Below are 12,731 nucleotides of genomic sequence, written 5' to 3' on the forward strand. Positions count from 1 at the left end.
GGCTGTTTGCGGGTGCTGGAGCTGCTTGTGCTGTGCCCCCACTTCTCTTTTGTGGGTTATGCTGTGAATACTTTCGTTAAAAGAGCTCCAGTACCTGGCACCCTGTGTCAGCAGGCTGCCAATAAACGCTGAAGCAGCTCTGATTATGTTTTAGAAGGAAAATGCAGCTTGTGAGCTGTTGCTGGCTCCAAAGTGCGCTCTGAAATACACGGAACTAAGGGAGAGCTTGAATTTTCGGGGTTAACAAAGCTGAGCAGCTGAGTTAGGCTTATCCTGGTCCGGGATTAAGCCTCCAAGAGATTTCCAACCTCCTCCTCTGCCAGCTCTCACCACGCCGGGCACGTTGCAGTTCAAACCCTGTGCCTCAGTTTGCCCTTTACCTCCAGCCCTTCCCAGCTGCTTCCTTTCCTTCTCCGACGGAGATTTGGGACCGCTGCAAGCTTTTGATGAGCTGAGCAGCCTTGCCTGTATATCAGGATCCCAGAGCTGGAGGATGCTGAGCTGCCAGAGCGATGCCAACGCTTTTTCATCACGATTCCAGCGGTGACAAACATCCCTGTTCCCCCACTGGCTTTTTTATTGCGGGTGGGAGAGGTCCTTGGGCAGGTTCTAACTCTTCCTGCTGTGTAACTGCGGCTTGCAGGACCCGTTGGGAGCTGTTGTTGTCGACTTGGGCTGGGAAGCGAGGCCAATTAAGAGTTTAATTTATAACAGGTGCAGCCCAGGAGTCTGACAGCTTATTATTAATGGAGAAATGCAGAGCACACGGCACGGGGAGCAAAGAGCCTCGGGAGGGGAGAGGCTCCGAACAAAGCAGCTCCTGATAACCCTCCAGCATGAGAGCTCTCCCCAGACCCTGATATTTGGGACTGAAACACCTGCCTGAGGTGCTTTGCCTTTCTCAAGCACCTGGACCCATTTAGGTCGCACCCACAGGGTGGGGACAGGGAGGAATTTAGGGGTCCTTAAATATTTGTGCCCGTTTTAGTTGAATTGTGCCTTGTTTACCAGGCCACTCTTGGGAAGGGCTGCAAAGCTGCTTTGAGGGAGTTTTAATGGGATGGATAAAATTTTTTTGCTGGAAACAATGAACTGGCTTGAGTGTGCCATCACCTAGAGCTCCTCCCAAGGAGGAAAAATATCTGCAGTTCCTTGTTCTGACAACAGTTTCCAATGTGGGAAGTGACTTAAAGCACAATTTCTCCTCTCACAATTCCAGTGGGTGTGCCAAGGTGCTGCTGAAGCAGGCAGCTTCATCCCAGGGCTCCTCTACACCCTTTTCACCCCACGGAAAAATCAGGAGCAGCTTAATTCGATGGATGGGGAAAGTGGAGCAATATAAATCCTCTCCCTGATCATTTTCTGTTGTGAAGTTGGGGCTGCTGCCCATGTTGCTGTGCTGTTTGGGGGATGAGTCTCTCCTGAGCCCAGCTGGGTCTGCCTGAAGACCTGCAAATAAATGGGCGGCTTATTTAAAATAAGAGCTGGGCAGCCAAGTATGGAAGACTGACACCAGAATTTTCTGTGGAATTAAGAGGGGTATGTGGAGCTTTTGGGGTGATTTTCTCAGCTTGAGCTGTGACTCGATCTCCACAGCAGCTCCAGCACAGCCCTGGAGAGTTGTTTATAAAGTTCTTTAGGTGCTTATGTCACAAACAGCTTTATTGCAGAGCTTTCCTTGCCCAGGTGTTAAAGCAGACTGGCTCCTTGTATTTGGTTTTGTGGGTGTTTTCCCTGCTTTGTGCCCCCTTGGGAGGCAGGGTTATTAACATGGAGACAGCCTGTACAGTGTCTGGAACACGAAGACCCCAATGGGACCCCAGTTGCCATGAAAATGTTGTTATTTGGTAGGTTCTTCACCTCCTAAGTGAGCCTTTAAGTGAACAAGTTGTTGCTTTTTTTTGCCATGCTCTGGCAGTTTTGAGCTTAGCTTTGTGCTTGCTGCCCTGCAATGTTGATTTCGAAGGGGCCCTTGGGCTCTGGAAGCTGTTCTTCCCATAAGTACCCTGAATCTGGGAGCCTTTTTGCAAGGGTTGATAGCTCTGATCTCCCATGGATTTGATAGTGCAGCTCTGCCTGCCAGGGGAGGGAGAACAAGGGTTGTGTTGAGCTGGGGGCTGGTCTCTCCTCCCAGGGAGCAAGGCACAGGACAAGAGGAAATGGCCTGGAGTTGTGCCAGGGAGAGGTTTAGGTTGGATATTAGGGAGAATTTATTCACTGGAAGGGTTGGAACGGGCTGCCCAGGGCAGTGGCAGTGTCCCCATCCCTGGAGGGGTTGAAAAGCCGTGCAGGTGTGGCACTTGGGAATGTGGATTAGTGGTGGCTTTGGCAGTGCTGGGTTTAAGGATTGGACAGGATGGTCTTAGGGGGCTTTTCCAACCCAAATGGTTCCAGGAGTTTGCTGTGGTAATGCATCAGAGCAAGAAGTGGAGTCTCTTCAGAGCCAGTCCTGACCCTGGGAGGACGTGAGGTCATCGAGTGTTTGGGATCAATCCTGTGTTGGAGAGCTGGGAAAGGGGAAGGATGAGTGGTCCTTGCACTTTCCAGGTTCATGTGCCCCACATTGGGGATTCCTGGTGTCCCATGATTTGGGTAATCGCTGCATCCAGGCCTGTCAGCTGCACTCGGGCCTGGAATCCTTGCAGACGTGGAGCCCGCAGGGATCACACGCGAGCACATCCTGTATCACACATCCCTCAACCCCTCAGCACAGCGTGTGCCCTTCTGGGATGCAGCATCCACTTGGGTTGATTAACGTACTCCAGACTCATAAATCGAAGGAAGTGGATTTGGGGAAGAACTTTCCTGCCTCCAGTAAAACTTGCCTTTAAATTATTTAACGAGCTGCTTAAGCGACTCAGCCATTTTGCATGGAATTTGTCAAGGCTCCGTCGGCTCAGCCCAGCGCAATGTGACAGCCATACTTTTGTTATGAGCAGAGTATTAATCTTGGAACAGTGCTATTTGTTTTCCTCTCTTGCTTTTATGGTGCTTAAAAGCATGTATCTTCTCCTGAAAATCAATAACTAAAGCTATGAATAATAAAAAACACTGCAGTGAATGGCTCGTAGAGATCCTACGGATGGAAGTTGCAGCAGTAATGACTCTGTTTGCTATCCATTAAGTATGTGAACTCAGAAGAATTATGCAGATTATAATAGCTGTATCAACATAAGTATGTTTTGCTGATAGACTTTCCTGATTGGATCCACGGGATATAAGCCTGCTAATCCCTTGTACGGAGGACCTGATTATATTAGAGTGCTCTGCAGATTTGCAGATAGGAAGTTAAGGAACAATTAAAACAACGCTGGCTGTTGTGTGGGGTTTCTCAAAAATGCTGTATTTGGGTTTATTTGTGAAGCAAATGTGGGGTTTTTTTGTGTCTTTGGTGGAAGCCAAAAGCCCAGCTCCAAGACCTGGTGTAAATGGAGATGTTTTATGTACAATAAGAGCAAGTTGCTCTGTGCTGAGCCTTAAATGTCCCAGCCTGAGGCTTGAGTGGTGATTTGGGGCTGGGAGGGGACCTGTGGTGCTCAGCCAAGTGACCAACTCCTAATTGCACAGAGGCGTTGGGTGCTACCACGGGCCCCTCCTCACCTTCAGCTTTTCAGTGATGTGGCTGAAGCTCACGATGGAACCGCAATGGGGAAAGGAAAAAAAAAAAATCCCACCCTGTAATTAAAATAATCAGCTTGCTGCGCACTTGGCACAAGGTTAAACGTCATTGCAGTTCCGTGGGTGAAATTCTGCACGTAGGATCTGCTTATTAATATCACCTTGTTAATACAGTGTGTCACCTCGGGAGGTGACAGTGCGCTCCCGTAAGTGACAACATGCTCCACAAAATCTGCTTCCTTCTTTTTTCACAATGCTCCAGCTCTCTGAAAGCTGGACAAGCTGAGGCTGTGCCCCAGGGAAGTGGTGGATCCTCCTTGCCTGGCTGGGCTTTTGCTGGGGAGGCACCTCAAGTGCTGTGTCCATGTCTGGCCCCTCACTGGAAGAGAGACCCTGAGGGGTGGGAGTGTGTCCAGGGATGGGAAAGGGTTGGGAGAGGCTGGGTGGGCTCAGCCTGCAGAAAATGGGGCTCAGGAGGGACTCTTTCTACAGCTCCCTGAGCAGGATGGTGCAGCCAGGTGGGGATCAGGCTCTGCTCCCAGGGAACAAGGGACAGCACAAGGGGAAACTCCTCAAGTTGCACCAGGAGAAGTTGAGGTTGGATATTAGGAGGAATTTCTTCATGGAACAGGTTGTTAGATATCATCAGGGGCTGCCCACGGAGGTGGTGGAGTGCCCATCCCTGGAGGAGTGCAGGGAACACCTGGATGTGGCACTCGGTGCTCCGGGCTGGGCACAGGGTGGGGATCGGGCACAGCTTGGCCTCGGTGACCCTGGAGGTCCTTTGCCACCTCAGTGGTTCTGTGAAGGTGCATTGCTTTGCTGTGATGCCTGAAGCAGCTGAGCTGCCCCGTTCCCTGCGGGATGCACTCGGTGTGCAGTGTGTGGGAATCCCTCACCCCTGCACCCACTGGATTTCCTTGGCCCTGCCTCTCCTGAGGGGCTGCTCAGTCCTGAGCTCCTGGTGCCTGACAGACACCTTGGCTCCCCTCTGCCTTTTCCATCAGTGTCTGCAGAGACTTTGGCAGCTGCAGGAACCAGTGGAAAGGACTCAGCAGAAAAAGATCCCCCAGTCAGCAGAGATGAATACAAAACTGAAATATGATTTTTTTTTTTTTTTTTTTTTTTTTTTTTTTTTTTTTTTTTTTTTTTGAGTCATGAAAGCACCTTTCCACCCGAATATCTTCCAGCATCTCTGCTCCATGATGAGGGAGGGGGAGCAGCATCACAGTGGGAACTTGTGCTCTGTGAACTGGAGGAACCTGGGACAATGTTTGCTGCAAAACTCCTTTGTTTTTTGGGAGAAATCAGCCCTGGGATGGGTGGTTTCAGCTGTCTTTTGGTGTGTGGGAGGTTTGCAGCTGGTAGTGCTGCCTGGAGTGGACCTTTTGTCCTTGTGTCTGTCTCTTGGCCCCCACTCAGCTCGAATTTTGCCTCAAGTATGGCCAAAAAAAGGAAATGTATAGCTTGATGGTGCTTCAGGATCCACAGGACAATCGTTTATAGCTTAAATTCCATCTGGGATGTGAATGCACTTGATTCTGGTGGGGGAGCTCCAGTGAAGGGAGCTGTGTCTGTATGACAACATCAGCCATAGGGTTGCCCTCACCTTCTCCATTCAGCAAAAGTGGAAGAGCAATGCCATGGTCTGGGCTAGATGAGGAATTTGTAATCAGTGCTGGTTATTGTGTGGCCGGGGAACCCATTCTGCTTTATGCCACGAAGGTGTTGCCTCCTGCAGCAGCTTCCCCTACCCCAACTAGCATCTCATTAGCAAATAAAATTGTTATTTTCGGGCTAATGCTGTGAGTTAATGCGATGTGAGCATCACGAAACCCCAAACGTGCCGCGTGTGGAGCGGGGCGAGTTGCAGTGATGAATGTCATGCGAAACTCAGAGGCACTAATTGAAGGTGGTTTCAACAGAATATTCAATTAATGCTCTCTGCGTCGCAGACAGTCTGGAAAAGGCGCTGTTTTCTCCCGAGGATCTGTGTTACTGTGCAACAAACAGATGAAAATGAACCGTTTTACGGCCTTCTAATTGAAAGTCGATGCACCAGTTTTATTAAAATTTTCATGGTGGGGGGAACTGGATGCCCCAAGGGCCCAGTAACGGGATGAATAAGCTCCCTCTCCTCTGCTGCCTCGCATCCAGCCTTGGGCAGAAGCGACTGGAAATAAATTCCTGAGATATCCCTGGTGGGCTCTGTGGCCTCGGCATCTCTTGTGCGCACGGATCCATTTTCTGTGTCCTCTGCAGGATCCTGGGAAACGTTGCTTTGTGGGGACTGGTGGGTAAGGAGAAGGAAATGGCTTTCCCATCATTTTTTTGAAGTAAAAAACTAGGTCTCTTCTGGCTTTGAGTCTTTTTCCCTCTTTCTTGGTGCCATGGTGCCACACACTGAGGAGTTGAAGTTTATTAGTAGGATATGGAGTAGAAGGAGCTTCTCCGCTCTTTCCTATCATCTCTCCAGGGCAGACTGTCCCTTAGGGTGGGGAATGAAATAATTAAATGGGGAATAAAAATAATTAAAGGAACATTTTTCTATTTTTTTTTTTTCCTCTTCTCATCCTGCTCCTCTGCATTTTCCAGACAGTGTTTGGCTGCCTGGGTAGCTGCAACTCTTCCCAGCCTGCCTGAGGAGCCATGGAAGCTCTTGAGAACATGACTGGGAGTGATTTGTTCCCTCCCTCCATCATTTTAGCAGCTTCTCTTGCCTGATCTATCAATTTCCAAAGGTTTTTGACAAGGATTTGCTATATATTTTAAGTGAAACGCCTGGACTTATGTGGTTGCATCTTCTGTGTGCTGGGAAGCAGCAAAAGGAAGATGTTTTCCATGCGGCTTCTAAAAATCCGTGTGTTTGATGAATGGAAGTTGTTATCTGAGCCATTCCGTGGGGCTTCATCTGACTATTAATTTATATACTTGCCCCCAATGATGATTTAGCTATTTTAAAGCCTAATTTATGATGAGTTCCTCTCCCCATTTTGTCATGGTGATGTTGTTGTGACGATGGGAATTTACAGTTCTTCCCGACAAGAGCCTGTGAACCAACTGGCTGGATATTTTCTGTATTCCTACAGGCCTAATTTGTAACATAAAGCACTTAATAATTGTTATTAATGAACCTGCTGTGGTTGGTCTATAGACCCAGCTGGAAATCACATCTGCCATCGGATTTGCAGCAAACTCTTGGAGTTGAGGGAGGTGTGAGCAGCCAATGTGGAGCCTGAGGATCAGCGGGAGCTGTGCTTGGCCTTTGTTTTTTGGGGAGAATCATGGAAATTTTTAAATCTGAATGGCTGCTGGGTGAGGTAGGAGGATCATAACAACGAAGATTAAAGCCCCAACTGCTGGTTTCTTAGGGACAGGGTTGCTGGGACAATTAAATCCGTGCTGATAAACAATTGCCGGGGACTTTAGTAAACATCCCTAGGGATTTTCAGACCCATTCCTCATTTGAAGGAAAGCAGCCAAGATTTTTTACAGCCAGTCAGGGATTTCTGACTGCTTCCAGTCTTGGATATCCAACCTGGGATGGAAAGATAACAGATGCTTCTCGTTTATCCCCATCTCTGCCACTCATTTCTGTGTGACCTTGAGAAAAGTGTTTAATCTTCATTCCTGGCTGGAATAAGGTGATGTTTTGTTCCTTTGGGTTATGGCCAAAATGGTGTAAAGATACAGGCAGCGCAAGCTCTACTGGTAATATCTTTGATTACACCTTGCAAATCTCGTTCCTGGTAGTCCCTCCTGTTTCAGGATATTCACTGACTTGGGATAACGGGCTCGGCTCTGACTGGAAGCATCTTCATTACAAACAGCAAATTAAAATGTTGTTTGGAAGTGTACAGATGCTTTTGAGCAATGATGTAAGTAATTAGATGACTTCAGAGGGTTTAATCATCTGAGCATCCCCCAGCTAAGCCCTCCTTTCCCAATCCACATCCCCGTGCCTTGACCACGGTGCTGGAAATGAGGTAATCCTTTGAAGGATCACGAGCAGATCTTGGCGAGGAGGATATTTTGCATAATTGGTTTCTGACAAGGACTAAAATACTATTTAGAGTTACAGGGCTGAGTGTTAATTTATGCCTGTTCTCCTCGGCGTAACTTCGTTACACGGAACGTTATTTATGGCGCCGGCTCCGATCTATGGTGTGTTGGTGCGAGCGCCGGGATAATGGAGATGTATCGCTCGTTGTGGCAAGAAGCTATAAAAGAAATGGGGAGATGCTTCTCTGCAGTTATGGACTTAATTTTTTAATGTGAGCTATGGTAGCGAGTGAGAGTGATGTGATCTGATAGTCAATGGGAAGCAGGATGGCAGAGGGCTTTTATTCTTCTTTTTTTTTTGGGAGGAATAACTTTGTTCTTGGAGATGCTTTGGAGCTTCCTCGCTTCTCCCAGCATTTGAAATGGTTTGTAATTGAAGTAGTGGGTATTGACATGTCGCTGCTTTGTTTCGCTTTAATTAAATGTGAGAATTATACTTAAGCTTAAATCATATGAAAATTTAATCCTGTATATTTAATGTGATAAAACGGCCTAGAAGAGGTGAATAAATGGTGTTTTGCTGTCATCAATTTGATGCTTCTTGACTACTTCAAGCAGTTCCACTTGATGGAAAGGGTGACTCTATCCTCATCCAATTCTGAAATATGTTTGAAATGAATTTTTATGCCCTTCCACCAGTGAAATTCTGTCTTCAGCTGTGAGTTTTGGTGATGGTGGCTTTGATTCGAATGGGAGTGAAAAGCTGCATTTCCTCGCTCCTTTAAAACATTACAGGCAGGAACATATCTTGGGTTTGCATTACCTTATTTATGTCTTTGTTGCAAAAGCACAACAGGGAAACAATTGAGGGAAAACAAGACTGAGGTTAAAGTTGTTTTGAAACAATGCAAATACTGGATTTGAGGAGTATCAAAGCAGGATGATTCAAAGTTGTCAGATGAGATTTTTTTCTCCCTCTTCTGTGAAATGAAATTTCTGCAGAAAAAGACCTGACTCCACAAAGTACTTCTCTTCCAGCAAATCTCATTTCTGACAGAAAGTGGTTCCATCCCAGCTTTTTCCAGTCAAACTTGCAACTTACCCTTTCCTGGGCCAGATTTATTCCTTTGCTCAACATGTTTCCTTGTAATCGAGACATCCCCAAAGCTCTGGGAAAGGAATCAAAACAGCTCCGGGTACTTCAAAGGGTGGAAGTCACTCTAGCACGTCGTGTTAGATGTCCTGTGACAACTAATCCGGCGTGTGATGTGACCCCTTCCCAGGTGTCCCTGCCTCTCTCAAAGACCTTGAAAAGAGCCCTGATAGACTGAACTCAACTCCTGCTTAAATCACCTGCCTATGGTTCTGTCCCTGTGAAAATGCAGGGGGCTGGGGGATATGAAAGACGCACGCGGCAGATGAAATGAGAGACAAGGGGAAAGCAGGAAACGCGCACGGGCAGGGAAGGCGTGAGAGGGAGAGAGTAAAGGCTTTACTGCAAACTGTAAAAGCCAATATGAAACACTCAGGCTGGACATAAAGCCAACAATTTACCGAGAGTCCCGCCGCAGTAAATCACAGCTGAGCTCCTTCTGATGTTGAGCGCTGATGTGAGCAGAAGGAGTGCAGGATGGGGAGCAAAGAGCCTTGCATGAGCAGAAGGGAGGGAGCGTGGGCTGAATGTGTGTAAAACACTTCTCTCCAGCCTGGAGAAGATACTGAGGTCAGACCTCATCTGGGTCTGCAACTTCCTCCTGAGGGGCAGCTGCGACCTCTGCCCTGTGTGAGCAGGGACAGGACCCAGGGAATGGCTGGAGCTGTGCCTGGGAAAGTTTTGTTGGGTATTAGGAAAAGGTTCATCCCCCCAGAGGGTGCTGGGCACTGCCCAGGCTCCCCAGGGAATGGGCACGGCCCCGAGGCTGCCAGAGCTCCAGGAGAGTTTGGACAGCACTGCCAGGGATGCTCGGGGTGGGGTTGTTGGGGTGCCCTGTGCCGGGCCAGGAGTTGGACTCAGTCCTTGCAGGTCCCTTCCCACTCAGGATATTCTATAATTCTGTGAAAACTCTGGGTCATCCTGGCTCGGTTCCTAAAAGGCAGATGATCAGCTTCGTGGGGAATGCAGTGAAACTGCTCGTTCTTGGCTTCCCCATGGGCTTTCCTGCAAACCCATAATTTCCTGGGAGCTCCTTGAGTGAGTAAAACCACACCTGTGTTTCAGTGCATTGAGGCTTAGACTAACACCTATAAGAAATGGAAGAATCTCTTGTTTAGTCTCAAAATCTCATCCGTAAATGATGCAGAGGATACTTGTTAATATTCTCTTGGAAGGCTGTTTGTGATGATTCTTCACTTTTCACTTTGCATTTAAAAATTTCTTTTTAAGGGCTATCACTTAAAATATTCTTTGCAATTATGGTTGTTTAAAAAAAACGCACCACAACTTAAAATCACCAAGGTCAAAGCAGTCTCTTCTTTATATGGCTCGCAATAAATTACTTGAAGTCTATTCATAGCATAGGGAAGACCTTTTTATGTAGAAAGGATCATTATAGAGTTGCCAGGTCGTTAATTACATTGGGTTCTTCTACTTGCTTTGTGAGTCATTTCCTTGAACCAGCGAAGATCCTGGTGAGAGATAATGCAGTAAAAAGTGCATTAAAATGCTTCAAATGTCCTTTTGCCCATATCTGTGCATCAGTCAGAACGACAACTGATTCCAAAAGGGCACTGCCAATTTAAATCAATAAATTTTTACTGGTGCGACTGTGACCCGTATGGATGTTCGGAGTCGAGGCAGGGGGCTGGTAACACGCTCGTTGTTGATGCTCAGAAGTATTAAAGTTTAATAGACTCTCCAGTCCTATCCTGGCTGTCTGTCATGTTGGTGCAACTCCAGAGTCGCTCCATCGCCGCCAGTGGAGAAATGCAGGTGCAAGAGCAGAATCCGGCCCTCGGTGCCTTATTTCCCAGCCCAGCCACCTGCTTGAGGAGATAAAGCAGCTGCTATCTTTGCAGCTTTAAATGTGACATTCAGCCAGTTAGATGCCTGGTCCCCTCATCACTTGAAGGTGCTTGTTGATTTTTCTTAAATGTCAGAAGAGTTTTTAAACTCAGCTTGAATTTGGCTGCCAGGCTTGGGTGGCAGCGCTGTCACCTCCCGCAGGGCTCTCCCACGAGGCCCTGTCAGTGTGTGGGTGTCGATTAGAATGTTGAGGTGAGGGGAAATTAGCCCCTTATTTACCTCCCTTGCCCTATCCCTTTCCAAGGGCACTGGTGTGGGGCTGGGGATCGGCTCTTCCCACCCTGTGTTCCTTCCATCCCATGATGGTCAGAAACAGGACCAGTAAACAGGCGCAGTGCAGCTTTTTCTAAGGTTTTTTTTTTTTTTTTTAAATGATGCCCAAATTAAATGTTTTGCAAGGAAAAAAGTGAGTCCCTTTTCTCTCTGTTTTTCTCCTTAAGCGCCCTCAGTAGTTCCGATGCATTCCCATGATCCTCTTCCACTTGCCTTGGAAATGATGGCATCACTTGGTGGTGATGACATCAGGAGGAAGACGAGGTTTTATCTTTCAATCTTGCTTTCCAGAGGGTTCCCTCATGTTCATGGGGGGAAGGAGCCGAGGCAGAGCCCTTGGAAGGTGTCAGCTCTGGCTCTGCCCGCTCTCCGTTCAGGTGTCCCTTGAAGCTGTGCAGGAGCACAGACTGTCAGGAGATGATACTGGTTGGTGTAAGAACCAAGCAGCAGCTCCTCATCCAGGCAGGTCCAAGAGGCAGGGTCAGACCATGAAGCTGTGAGGTGAATCCATTCTGGATCTGGCTTCCTGAGAAGGTCTGTGTAAGGTGGTCCCAGGTAAAACCAGGCAGGATTCCTCCTGCCTCCGTTGGCTCTGAACAAGGTGGGTTGTGGCTGGGGAAACAATCTCCAAGCTCCAGTGGCTTGTCAAACCCTCAGCAGGTCTTTGAACCTAGAGGGGAAACATCCTCCGTGTTGGAAGGACCATTGCATCATCCATGTGGCTCTTTAGGACAATTGACACTTCAAGTTATTGAGGTCTTCAAAACATGGAGCTGATCAGCTGCTTAAATCTGCACTGCTTTGTAATCTTAAAGCTTGGCCAGCTGGAGAGCACCCCAAAGCTGGAAAATGCTGTTTTTTCCAAAAGCTGTGGAGACAGAGATGTTCGAGGCCAGGTTGGACAGGGCTTGGAGCAACCTGTTCTAGTGGAAGGCGTCCCTGGCCATGGCAAGGGGTTGCAATGAGATGGGCTTTGGGGTCGCTCCCAACCCAAACCCTTCTAGGATCCTGTGATGAGGGCTGTGAGGAAGAGGAGGAAGTGTGCAGCCACAGAATCCTGGGCACGGCTTTGTGCAGGTCGAGCAGCATTTGCAGCACTCAGAGTCTGACAGGAGCTTTTGAAGGGGCCGGGGTGGCTGTGGGGCAGGACAAATGCGCTGTGTCTAATCAGGAGCTCAAAGCCTTCGCTATCAAACCTTCAGCCTTCCACAGCCTAATTACAAGTTGCCTGGTGCATTGGTTACGATGAGCAATGAAGATATAATCACTGCTGTTATTTGTCCTTCCTGGCTCCAGCTGTTAAAACAATTCCTCCTTCATAGCCCAGACAATTTCATGGCTTTGATGTGTCCCCACTGCTCCCAGCCCGCTCCCCAATCCTGCGTGTGAGCAGCCGTGCACCAGAATCTCCATGAAAGCAGCCTATTTCCTGCGTGAAGCCCGTGAAATTGGGGAAGATAATATTTTCAGAGCTGCTGGTACCCTGATTGCATGTTTGTTTGAAATGACAGTTTATGTTGTCTCTCTCTTTCATTAGGGAGGTTCAGCGATCGCGATGTTATTAACTAACAACAGCACTCACTGCATATAAACATGATTCTGCAGAGACACTCCAAGGAGCACTTGAAGGCAGAGGGGAGGGAGATGGAGAAGGAAGAGAGATGTGATGTTTTTTGCTTCTTTTCTGTTTTTTTTTTTTTCCTTTCCAGAGGAGGCAAGGTTTGGAAGAGATTTTTAACTAGATCAGGAGCTCGGAAGAGTTTCATTTTGTACTGAAAGCCCTGACAGCAAAGGGGAGGAGCTGCACTGGCTCTGG

This window comes from Corvus brachyrhynchos, unplaced genomic scaffold (assembly GCF_000691975.1).
Source record: "Corvus brachyrhynchos isolate BGI_N302 unplaced genomic scaffold, ASM69197v1 scaffold46, whole genome shotgun sequence".
NCBI lineage: Eukaryota > Metazoa > Chordata > Aves > Passeriformes > Corvidae > Corvus > Corvus brachyrhynchos.